Source organism: Stylophora pistillata, chromosome 5 (genome assembly GCF_964205215.1).
Source record: "Stylophora pistillata chromosome 5, jaStyPist1.2, whole genome shotgun sequence".
NCBI lineage: Eukaryota > Metazoa > Cnidaria > Anthozoa > Scleractinia > Pocilloporidae > Stylophora > Stylophora pistillata.
The window spans coordinates 30,437,783-30,449,044 of NC_142523.1; the positions used below are offsets into that span (position 1 = coordinate 30,437,783).

The window sequence follows — 11,262 nt, forward strand, 5'->3', positions numbered from 1 at the left end:
CTGACGGAGATTTCAGTATTGTTATATCGAGGGTGAAAATTGCATTCGTCGCCCTCGGTCTTCCCATATTAAAAATCAATGAAGTCCAAAATCAAACAACCTTCCCCACAAAGGAGTCAAGTGAAGTTTTAAGGGAGGTTAACGACCTGAGACAAAAACTTAAAGAGAAGGAAAAGGAATTTCAAGGAAAAGAAAAAGAACTTCAAGAGAAAGGAAAGGTACTTCAAGTAAAAGAAGAACAGAGGCTTGCCTTGCAAGAACAGTTACACGCAGATGTCTCTCCATTTTGCATTCTCCCTCCTAAACCAACGCACGACATCGCTGCTCGAGAATCTGAAGTTGATGAAATTATGCGAAACTGCAAACATTAAAACGCACCGATAGTGGGTGGAGCATACTATATTTGTCAGGAAATCCAGGAAGTGGCAAATCTCAGCTGGCCCGTTTAGCAGCCAAACGATTCTACGACGAAGTCAAAGAAACACCTTCCGCAGCTTCATTTGTCATGACACTGAATGCTGAAAGCCCAGAAACAATTTTGAATTCGTATGTCCCTTTTGCTCAACATTGCAAATGTCCCGGATATGAAATAACAAACACTTACGGCTCGACGGATTTGAAAACAGACGAGAAGATTTCATATCTCAAGACCCTAATATGTGCAAAAATGAAGCATTACACTTCATGGCTGGTGGTAGTTGATAATTGGAACTCTCTTTCAAGTGGTCATTTGCCTGATGCAGGAAACGAGGTGTGGGCAAGGGGCCAGATGCTAATAACAACGCAGGGCACTGCGTCTATGCCGTTAACAAGCTCTTCCGTACAAAACATTTCCGTCAGCGCAGGAATGCAACCTAACGACGCATGCTCTTTGCTGAGCATTCTTTCTGATATCCCAATTAATGACATAGAGAAAGAAGTTGCTAAGGTATTAGACTACCAGCCACTTGCCCTAGCGGCTGCAGCCACGTATGTGCGACAAATTCGTCAGTGTAAGACATCCTCGAAATTTGGCTGGAGTGACTATCTGAAGAAATTGGAAGAGGGAAAACGAAGTGCTACTGAAATCATTCTTGCTGAGATCAATCCAAGCTATCCAAACTCCATGACCAAAGCCATAACACTCGCTGTCGAAAAGGCGATGGCGGACGATATAATTTTCCATCACACATTCAATTTTCTCTCTGTGTGTGCATTACAGCCGATCCTTGAAGAAGCTGTTATCGAGTACATCAGGGCAGTAGATGAAGATTTTGAAGATGAAGATATGATAAGAATGAGAATGAATCCATGTTCATTATTGCTGATTGAAGAAAAAGAAGAGTTAGAAGAAGAAATGAGTGGTGTCTATATTCGAGCTCATGGTGTTGTTCACGATGTTATTAAATCTGCGACGAAAGATTGCACAAAGGATGAAGTTTACGAAGTGGTATATGGGGCTGTAATGTCATTCTCAAAATTTAAAAAATTAGATTCTATTGATGTGGGAACAAAATTAGCTCCCCATTTAAAGATTTTAAGCTTGAAACTTGAACACGTGGTAATTAGAAGAGAAAAGCCAGAATTCTCCGAAAGAGCACCTAAGTCTTTGAGTTCTTACGCTGGTGGCCTTTGCACCCTCGGTGACATGTGCCATGACTACAGTGAGTTTGGAGCAGCGATAGTCTTTTATAAATTCCTGTTAAAAATGATTGAATCAAGTCACGAAGGAGAGGACCTGAAAAAAGCAGTATGTTACCGCAAATTGGGTATTATACATACGGAGCTGGGCGAAACAGATCAAGCAAAAGACTACCATAACCATGCACTGGAGATTCATCTGAAGAAGCTGGGACCTGATCATGTTGATGTTGCAGCCTCTTACAACAATCTGGGTATTTTACACAGGGACCTAGGCGAAATAGATCCAGCAAAAGACTACTATAAGCGTGCTCTGAAGATTCGTCTGAAGAACCTTGGACCTGATCATGTTGATGTTGCAGCCTCTTACAACAATCTGGGTAGTTTACACAGGGACCTGGGTGAAACAGATCAAGCAAAAGACTACTATAAGCGTGCACTGGAGATTCGTCTGAAGAAGCTGGGACCTGATCATGTTAAGGTTGCAGTCTCTTACAACAATCTGGGTAGTTTACACAGTGACCTGGGCGAAACAGATCAAGCAAAAGACTACCATAAGCGTGCACTGGAGATTCGTCTGAAGAAGCTGGGACCTGATCATGTGAGGGTTGCAGCCTCTTACAACAATCTGGGTAGTTTACACAGTGACCTGGGCGAAAAAAAACAAGCAAAGGACTACTATAAGCGTGCACTGGAGATTCGTCTGAAGAAGCTGGGACCTGATCATGTTGATGTTGCAGTCTCTTACAACAATCTGGGTAATTTACACAGTGACCTGGGCGAAACGGATCAAGCAGAAGACTACCATAAGAGTGCACTGGAGATTCGTCTGAAGAAGCTGGGACCTGATCATGTTGATGTTGCAGCCTCCTAAAACAATCTGGGTATTTTACACAGGGACCTAAGCGAAACAGATCAAGCAAAAGACTACTATAAGCGTGCACTGGAGATTCGTCTGAAAAAGCTGGGACCTGATCATGTGAAGGTTTCAGCGTCTTACCACAATCTGGGTAGTTTACACAGGGACCTGGGCGAAAAAGATCAAGCAAAGGACTACTACAGGCGTGCACTGGGGATTCGTCTGAAGAAGCTGGGACCTGATCATGTGAACGTTGCAGCCTCTTACAACAATCTGGGTAGTTTACACAGTGACCTGGGCGAAAAGGATCAAGCAAAAGACTACCATAAGCGTGCACTGGAGATTCGTCTGAAGAAGCTGGGACCTGATCATGTTGATGTTGCAGCCTCCTACAACAATCTGGGTATTTTACACAGGGACCTGGGCGAAACAGATCAAGCAAAAGACTACCATAAGCGTGCACTGGAGATTCGTCTGAAGAAACTGGGACCTGATCATGTTAAGGTTGCAGCCTCTTACAACAATCTGGGTAGTTTACACAGTGACCTGGGCGAAGAAGATCAAGCAAAAGACTACTATAAGCGTGCACTGGAGATTCGTCTGAAGAAGCTGGGACCTGATCATGTTAAGGTTGCAGCCTCTTACAACAATCTGGGTAGTTTACACAGTGACCTGGGCGAAAAAGATCAAGCAAAAGACTACTATAAGCGTGCACTGGAGATTCGTCTGAAGAAGCTGGGACCTGATCATGTTGATGTTGCAGTCTCTTACAACAATCTGTGTAGTTTACACAGTGACCTGGGCGAAAGAGATCTAGCAAAAGACTACCATAAGCGTACACTGGAGATTCGTCTTTAGAAGCTGGGACCAGATCATGTTGATGTTGCAGCCTCTTACAACAATCTGGGTATTTTACACAGGGACCTGGGCGAAACACATCAAGCAAAAGACTACTATAAGCGTGCACTGGAGATTCGTCTGAAGAAGCTGGGACCTGATCATGTTAAGGTTGCAGCCTCTTACCACAATCTGGGTAGTTTGCACAGTGACCTGGGCGAAAAAGATCAAGCAAAAGACTACTATAAGCGTGCACTTGAGATTCGTCTGAAGAACCTAAGACCTGATCATGTTAAGGTTGCAGCCTCTTACAACAATCTGGGTAGTTTACACAGTGACCTGGGCGAAAAAGATCAAGCAAAAGACTACTATAAGCGTGCACTGGAGATTCGTGTGAAGAAGCTTGGACCTGATCATGTTGATGTTGCAGCCTCTTACAACAATCTGGGTAGTTTACACAGTGATCTGGGCGAAAGAGATCAAGCAAAAGACTACCATAAGCGTGCACTGGAGATTCGTCTGAAGAAGCCGGGACCTGATCATGTTGATGTTGCAGCCTCTTACAACAATCTGGGTATTTTACACAGGGACCTGGGCGAAACAGATCTAGCAAAAGACTACCATAAGGGTGCACTGGAGATTCGTCTGAAGAAGCTGGGACCTGATCATGTTGATGTTGCAGCCTCTTACAACAATCTGGGTATTTTACACAGGGACCTGGGTGAAACAGATCAAGCAAAAGACTACTATAAGCGTGCACTGGAGATTCGTCTGAAGAAGCTGGGACCTGATCATGTTAAGGTTGCAGCCTCTTACAACAATCTGGGTAGTTTACACAGTGACCTGGGCGAAGAAGATCAAGCAAAAGACTACTATAAGCGTGCACTGGAGATTCGTCTGAAGAAGCTGGGACCTGATCATGTTAAGGTTGCAGCCTCTTACCACAATCTGGGTAGTTTGCACAGTGACCTGGGCGAAAAAGATCAAGCAAAAGACTACTATAAGCGTGCACTTGAGACTCGTCTGAAGAAGCTAGGACCTGATCATGTTTTCTATCAAATGGAGACTTTAACGCTTTATCTATTATTTTTTCATATATTCTTAGATGAAAGTCGCGCGTTAACTACAGAGTTTACTAGGAACTTCGTTTAATCGGGAGGATTAAGTCAAGTATTGGTTGATATTGACTCGGTGCATCTTAGTTCACCGATCCTTAGAATAATGACTGACCATATATACATTAGCCTTTTGTGAGAGCTTACATAAGTTTATATATTTGTTTGCGGTCAAATGTGAGATCGTAAGAGATGATGTTTTATTCAAATATACGGACATGTTTTTTCATCAAATGGATCCTTGTGTGGTTATAATCTTTCGATTTTACTTTTGAAAGGTGCAGTGGCCCCTCCCATCCCAGAGTATTCAAGCATGATTCTTTTTTGTCATCGCCCCTTTGGCAAGCTCGTTATGTTGTTTCTTATTATACTGGGTGAAACCCGAAGAGAGTGCCAAACTTTAGAGGCGGCTTCAGTTGTGTATCCCTGGCGCTTGTTTTATTTTTCTTCCCCCTTCCCCGGGCCAAAAATCTTTATGTACACCCTTGGTTTAGATCCGTTGGTGAGGTTGCCGTGGACGTCGTTCCCTCCGGTTTGATGACTCTGTTTATGACGTAGACAAGTCACATGGACTTTTGTTCGACCATAAAACAGTAGACTTATGTCTTTTCTGAATCTTTCGATTGCAATCTTCTTCTTTACCTTTTTCATTTTCAATTGTGAACATTTGTGAAACAAGGAAAAACTAACAGCTTTGAAATGGCTTTTCGTCCCGGAAAGTAAAATGGATAGAGCCAAGACGAAAAACACACAAAAAATAAAGCAAATTTTATCATGAATTGCAACTTTACATCACACTTATAGGTCGTTGCAGTACAGACCCTACAGCGTTCGGTCCATCCAAACCCAATGAGGGCCAATGTACCCCAAGACAGCTTGAGCAATTGAGGTTAATAATGATTTATTAGAGGGCAGTCTGACAAAAATTCGCCGATTTTCGAGAAGAAAAATACATGGTGTTCAGATAGCAATTTGAAAAACATTTGATCCTTTATTTAAGGAAAACCGACGGTAAAAGTTCAAACAAACATGGAGGAAAAGCCGGTCGAAACAACCTCGTGGTAACCATCTGAACGGCGCATGCGTGCACGCGATTACATCATAACACGTCGGAACACACGACCTACGACCGTTTCCGCGAAAACAGTCCGTATAGCAAAATCCTCACCGAGTAAAAACCAATCACAGCGCTCGGATATACCTCAAGACTACTTGGTGGTATGAAACTATCAAAGTGACCCTATCTGTCTGTGTCTGTGTGTCTTTATTGTTCAAAAGATAAAATTACATATCTTATGTTACATCTAATACAGGAAGTACACTTTCACAAAGCTACATTATACTTAAAAACAATTCTATTAAAAAATGTATTCTTAAAACGGTTTGTGCGAATAGCGGGCATGACAGGGGATTTATTTCTCAAATTATACCTCGTGATCTTGGTCTCAGGGAAGTAGGCTCTAAGAGGATGGCTCAGGATAGTTGAAACCTTGAGACAAATTTTGTGATCTTGCGTTTTAAGTAAGTCACCTATCACTAATTTCTTAGATATGTATTTACGTTTAAAACAACGATCTAAAAACTTCTGGGCTATAGTTAGCTCTGACTCAGAGGCCCCATGCACAGATAGAGCATAAGTGATATTAGGTAGGACAATGGAATTAAATAAAACATCTACTTCTGCTTGGCTACATCCTTCCTTGCGGAGGCATCTGATAACGTATAACCCTTTATTAGCTTTACCTAACTTTTCTTTTAGGTGAGTACTGAATTTGCAGTTCGGCTGAAACGTGAGACCAAGAATGGTTATTGTACTAGTCTGAGGTATGCCAAAAATACTTTTGTAGGCCTCGGCAGTGTGACCTTTTTTATACATAATAAGCTCTTTACATTTAGTAGAATTTGAATTCATTCTATTTTGGCTTGCCCACTGTAAAAACTGATTTATTAAGTCTACAGAGTGATCTTTATAATAATATACCGGAGCAATAATCGTACAGTCATCAGCGTATTTGAAACCAAGTGTCTCGTTCCCTAATTTAATTTCCAGATCGTTAAGAAATATATTGAACAAATAAGGTCCTGAAACACTACCCTGGGTTGTGCCCTTGTTAACTGTTTTCCAATTACAGACATGATTCCCGAAAATAACTCTTTGTTTTCTATCTCGCAAAAAACCTAACCACCAGTTTATGATATACGGGCTAAGTGGTAGACTCTTAAGTTTCTCAGCAAGGAGTTGATGGCTCACAGAGTCAAAGGCCTTACTGAAATCCATCGCGAACATCCGCACTGCCTTGCACTTGGGATCATCAAGAAACTTGCAGATCTTATTCTGTATAAGTAGCAGAGCATCTGTGCAGCTCCCTCCTTCTCTATACGCGAATTGACTATTCAACAACTGTTCTTCTACCGGCCTTTGGGCGTGAATCTTATAGACTGCCTTTTCCAGGGCTCTTGCTATTACAGGGGTTACGTTGATCCCCCGGAAGTCCCCTCTTGCCACTGGAACATCAACTTTTGGCAGTGGGTTTATACTTGCCCTTTTCCACGATCTAGGCCATTGGTGCGTAGCGAGAGACAAATTCCATAGCTTAGTAATGAAATGGGGAAACCATAGACACATATTGTGCAGAATACAATTGTTTATTTCATACGGTCAAGTCTAAGGTTAAAAAGTAAACGTGATATTTAATTCTTATACCCCCTTAACGATGAATAAGTTCTTAAGAGGGAATAGTCGGTAGTTCAAATTTTGATAAATGTTTATCCCACCTACATGTCCGGCACAAAAATAGCCATCATCCCTACAACAATAGCTTCGCCATCATTGATAAAGTACATGCCATCGGTGCCATGAGGCAATTTTCATGTAAGCAGAATATAAATTAACATTTGAAACAGTGTCTGAATGATTAAGATATCGTGTGTTGATGAGTTGCTGAGCAAACTTTGATGAAAAGCAGAAAAAAGTTTTCAAAGCACTTTGAATGGACAATTAGTGGCTAGTGTTTCGACATAAGGGCTACCTGAATTCCAACTGATAAGAACGTCTTGGGCAGAGATTCCATGGCCCGAAAATGAAGGTAGTGTAAATCATAGACCCCGAATTATGGATGAACCCAAGAGGAAAATAAATAGTTTCAATGCAGGCTTGTTTTAAGCAATAACAAGGCAAGACCACAACATCGGGAGCTATATTTCCTACATTTTGCGAGAAAGGATGAGCTACTTAAACGTCCACCTGCTCTTTAATACAGAGAAAATGCAGCAGACGGGGCTTTCTGTTAATTGTCTTTCTCTAGGAAGACTAGAATGTCTAACCCTTTGCAGATGTTATAACAAAAGCAGCGCATGCTCCTCAGATATATCAAGACCCTGAGTGTTAGTCTGCCCTGCGGGCTTGAACCAGATCTCTAACTTTGGAATTCGAAGCTTTTAAAAGTCTTCCATGAGCCATCAAACTCGCAGAATTGAGAAGCACTCTATTTTTCACTTGGTATAAACAAATTATCCTGCCGTTGTGCTACTCGTGATGTAAATACCATCCAAGCCAAATAACGTGGTGGCCGATTTCTGATTTTGGACACTAGTGGCCGATTTTTTTATTTTGGAAACCGGTTTCTGAATTTGTTATTTAAATTCTGACGCTAGTGTCTGAGTTTTGACATTTGTGGCCGACTTTTTATTTTGGAGACTAAATGATCAGTTATCCAAACGCGTCAATTATCCCAGATTCCAAGCGTGCCTCTAGCTAGACCAGCGGTGGCCAAGGTGAAAAAAGAAGAAAAGTCACCTGTGATTTCAATGGTGAAGCTACAAGTGGCTTATTTTCCTGATTGGTCCACTGAATAATACAGATTAACAGGGATTCCTTTATTCAACCATTGAGGAGGTTGGTAATTTGATGTTATTACTGATGGATCTGCTGAGTTGTCAGTTGCAACGGGGATCGTCCAGGTAACCGACGCGCCGACAAACATTTTCCTCATTCAGCTAAAAATGACAAGGTGCTTTTTGGACATGTGACAACAAATGTACATGTGGGAGGAACAACATCTGGAATGAAAAAAGGTTTGTTGGTTTTAACCAAAAGAACAAACATAAATCAAGCTAATATATCTCTTGATGTCAACTCTAAATTGACCTTCGTACTGAGTTTTACTATTTTTTTTTTACGATAGAAATGACGCATGGACCACTCGTCGTTTTCCTAATCTTAAAGCTCGCAAGTAATTTATTTTATCAGAACGTGCACAAAACACCTCTTTGGCTCATGATCAAGATGGCAGAACTTATTATCAGTCGGGTAATATCCACACCCTTCTCATTAGCATTTGTAATACGAGATACAGAGCTTCTTGAGTGATAATTTCGACTCCACGTAGAAATTTGTTTTCAATGTGCCTTAATCTATTGGTGATGTCTCTATAGGCAGAACTAGCTTCTTCAGACGCTCTTTCTATGAGTGTGACCATACCTCTTTGCCCTTTCGTAATGTAAGACAGAGAGTATGTAGCACATGCATAAGGATAAAGCACATTGTATGTCCATGTTTGTTTGCCAGGCTTTAAGCAAGTTAGTGTCATAACCCTTGATCCTCAATTCCGATGGTGCCCTTTTTAAAAATAATGTCACACTTTAATGTGTATCTTACAGCCAAGATGTAACTTTCTTCATTCAATCGCAGTTTACTGAAAATGAAGTGAATGCCTGGATATATTAGACTATTATAGAATAGAAACTGGAAGAGAGTATGGAGTCGAAGAGTTTACGACTGCGGTGTAATCCGGTTTAATACGTTGTTTAAATACTAAATACGCACATTAAAACTCTACAATTAGCCACGAGGATAAACAGGAAATTTTCAGACATATGCAAAGCAAATATAGCCGTAAACATCAAATTTGGAAACATACAATCTTTTGATTGCACAGGCCATCCGACAAGCGTGGGGCCTCGTTGGAGACAATGGAAACGTTCTTTTTATTTTTTTCTCGAGGCGAAGGGTATCAAAAAAGATGCACAAAACAAGCCTTACTTTTGCTTTGCGCTGGACAGGATGTTCAGGACATTTTTGTTACGCTGAGTGACCCTGGACCAGCCCCAGAAGAAGAAACGCAGTATGCGAAAGCTATGAGACTACTGGACGCACATTTTTTGCCACAAGTTAACATTTCATTTAAACGACATCAGTTCCGTCAAGGAAACAGGAAGAGTCTCAGACAACAGACCCGTTTGTAACCAGATTGTTCCAGCTTAGCGACCATTGCGACTTCGGAACATCTAAGGAAGAACAAATTCGCGATCAGTTAATTGATAAATGTCGGTCACATGATCTTCGCAAGTAACTACTCGCTGTCAGTGGTAAACTCAATTCAGAAGGCTAGAGATGTTGCTAGATCCATGGAAGCTGCCGAAAGTCAGGCACGGTCGATTGAAAACGATTCACGGAGCGGGAATGTAAATTCCTTAGAGCGGGGACATTTTGATTCGCCTAAACGTGGAGGAGGACATTTTTATCGGTGTGGACTCCAAGGACATTTTGGAAAGGATCCGGAGTGCAAGGCAAGACTGGCTACTTGTATGAAATGTAAAAAATTGGGGCATTTTGCAAATTTCGCAAAACGAAGGAAGGAGACACTAATAGACCCAGGAAAGGAAATATACGCCAAGTCACCAAAGATGATGATTTCGCCTTCACCTTACAGTCTAATGGAAGAGACATTCCCACCGTAGGCATTGAACTAGGATGTGTTCGCCTGGAAGGAGTCCTTGTCGACTCTGATTCCACTTGCAATGTTATTGACAGAGCGATATGGAAGACGCTTAAGGAGAAGAAAGTGAAATGCGTTTCAAGGAAATCCAACAGAGAGCTGTACTCCTATGGATCCAATGAGCCATTTACTACTGCTGGTGAGTTTGAAACTGAACTTTGTCATAAGGATAAACGTTGCCATGTGTGTTTTATTGTTGTGGAGGAGAAAGCAAGGGCAATACTTAGCAGGGAGACATCAGAAGAGCTGGCAATACTGAAACTTGAAATTAATGCAATGAAAGAAGAAAACCTGTATAGGGATTTTCCTGAGTGGTTTGAGGGAGTAGGAAAACTTAGGGGTTTCCAAGCAAAGCTCCACCTTGACACCTCAGTTAAACCTGTTGCACAGAAGTTGAGACCCCCACCTTATGGGCCAAGGGACAAAATAGAACAGAAACTCAAGGAACTAGTAAAATATGATATTATCGAACCAGTTGAAGGCCCTACTCCATGGGTGAGTCCGTTCGTGGTGGTTCCCAAACCCTCGGGGGACATCAGACTCTGCGTAGAGAGGAGAAAAGCTAATGAGGCTATCGTAAGAGAGCGTAATCCCATTCCCACAGTTGATGACATGCTCTACCAACTGAACGGAAGCAAGGTGTTCAGCAAATTGGACCTAAAATGGGGATTTAATCAGATTAAATTGGAGCAACAGTCTAGAGTTATTACCACATTTATTACTCACAAGGGGTTGTACAGGAATAAATGCTTGATGTTCGGAATCAGTTCTGCCCCGGATCTTTATCAGCACACTATTCAACAAGTGCTGGCTGGATGTGAGGGTGCCTACAATATCCACGATGATATAATTATTCATGGTCGTACGGTTGAAGAACATGACAGCAGGTTGCGAAAGACCATTGAGTGTATTAGTGACAAAGGACTGACCCTCAATCCGGAAAAGTGTGTATTTAGAATGCCACAACTCACCTTCATGGGATATCTGCTATCAAGGAAGGTATTGGCCTAACAGAGCCACTTGTTGATGTAGTAATCCGGGCTAAGGAACCCAC

At 41.7% G+C, this 11,262-nt stretch overlaps 1 pseudogene; it reads left to right on the forward strand.

The window, feature by feature from the left end:
* The first annotated feature begins 316 nt into the window (after positions 1-316).
* On the forward strand, positions 317-4,665 carry LOC148731397 (uncharacterized; annotated as a pseudogene).
* Positions 4,666-11,262: the final 6,597 nt, after the last annotated feature.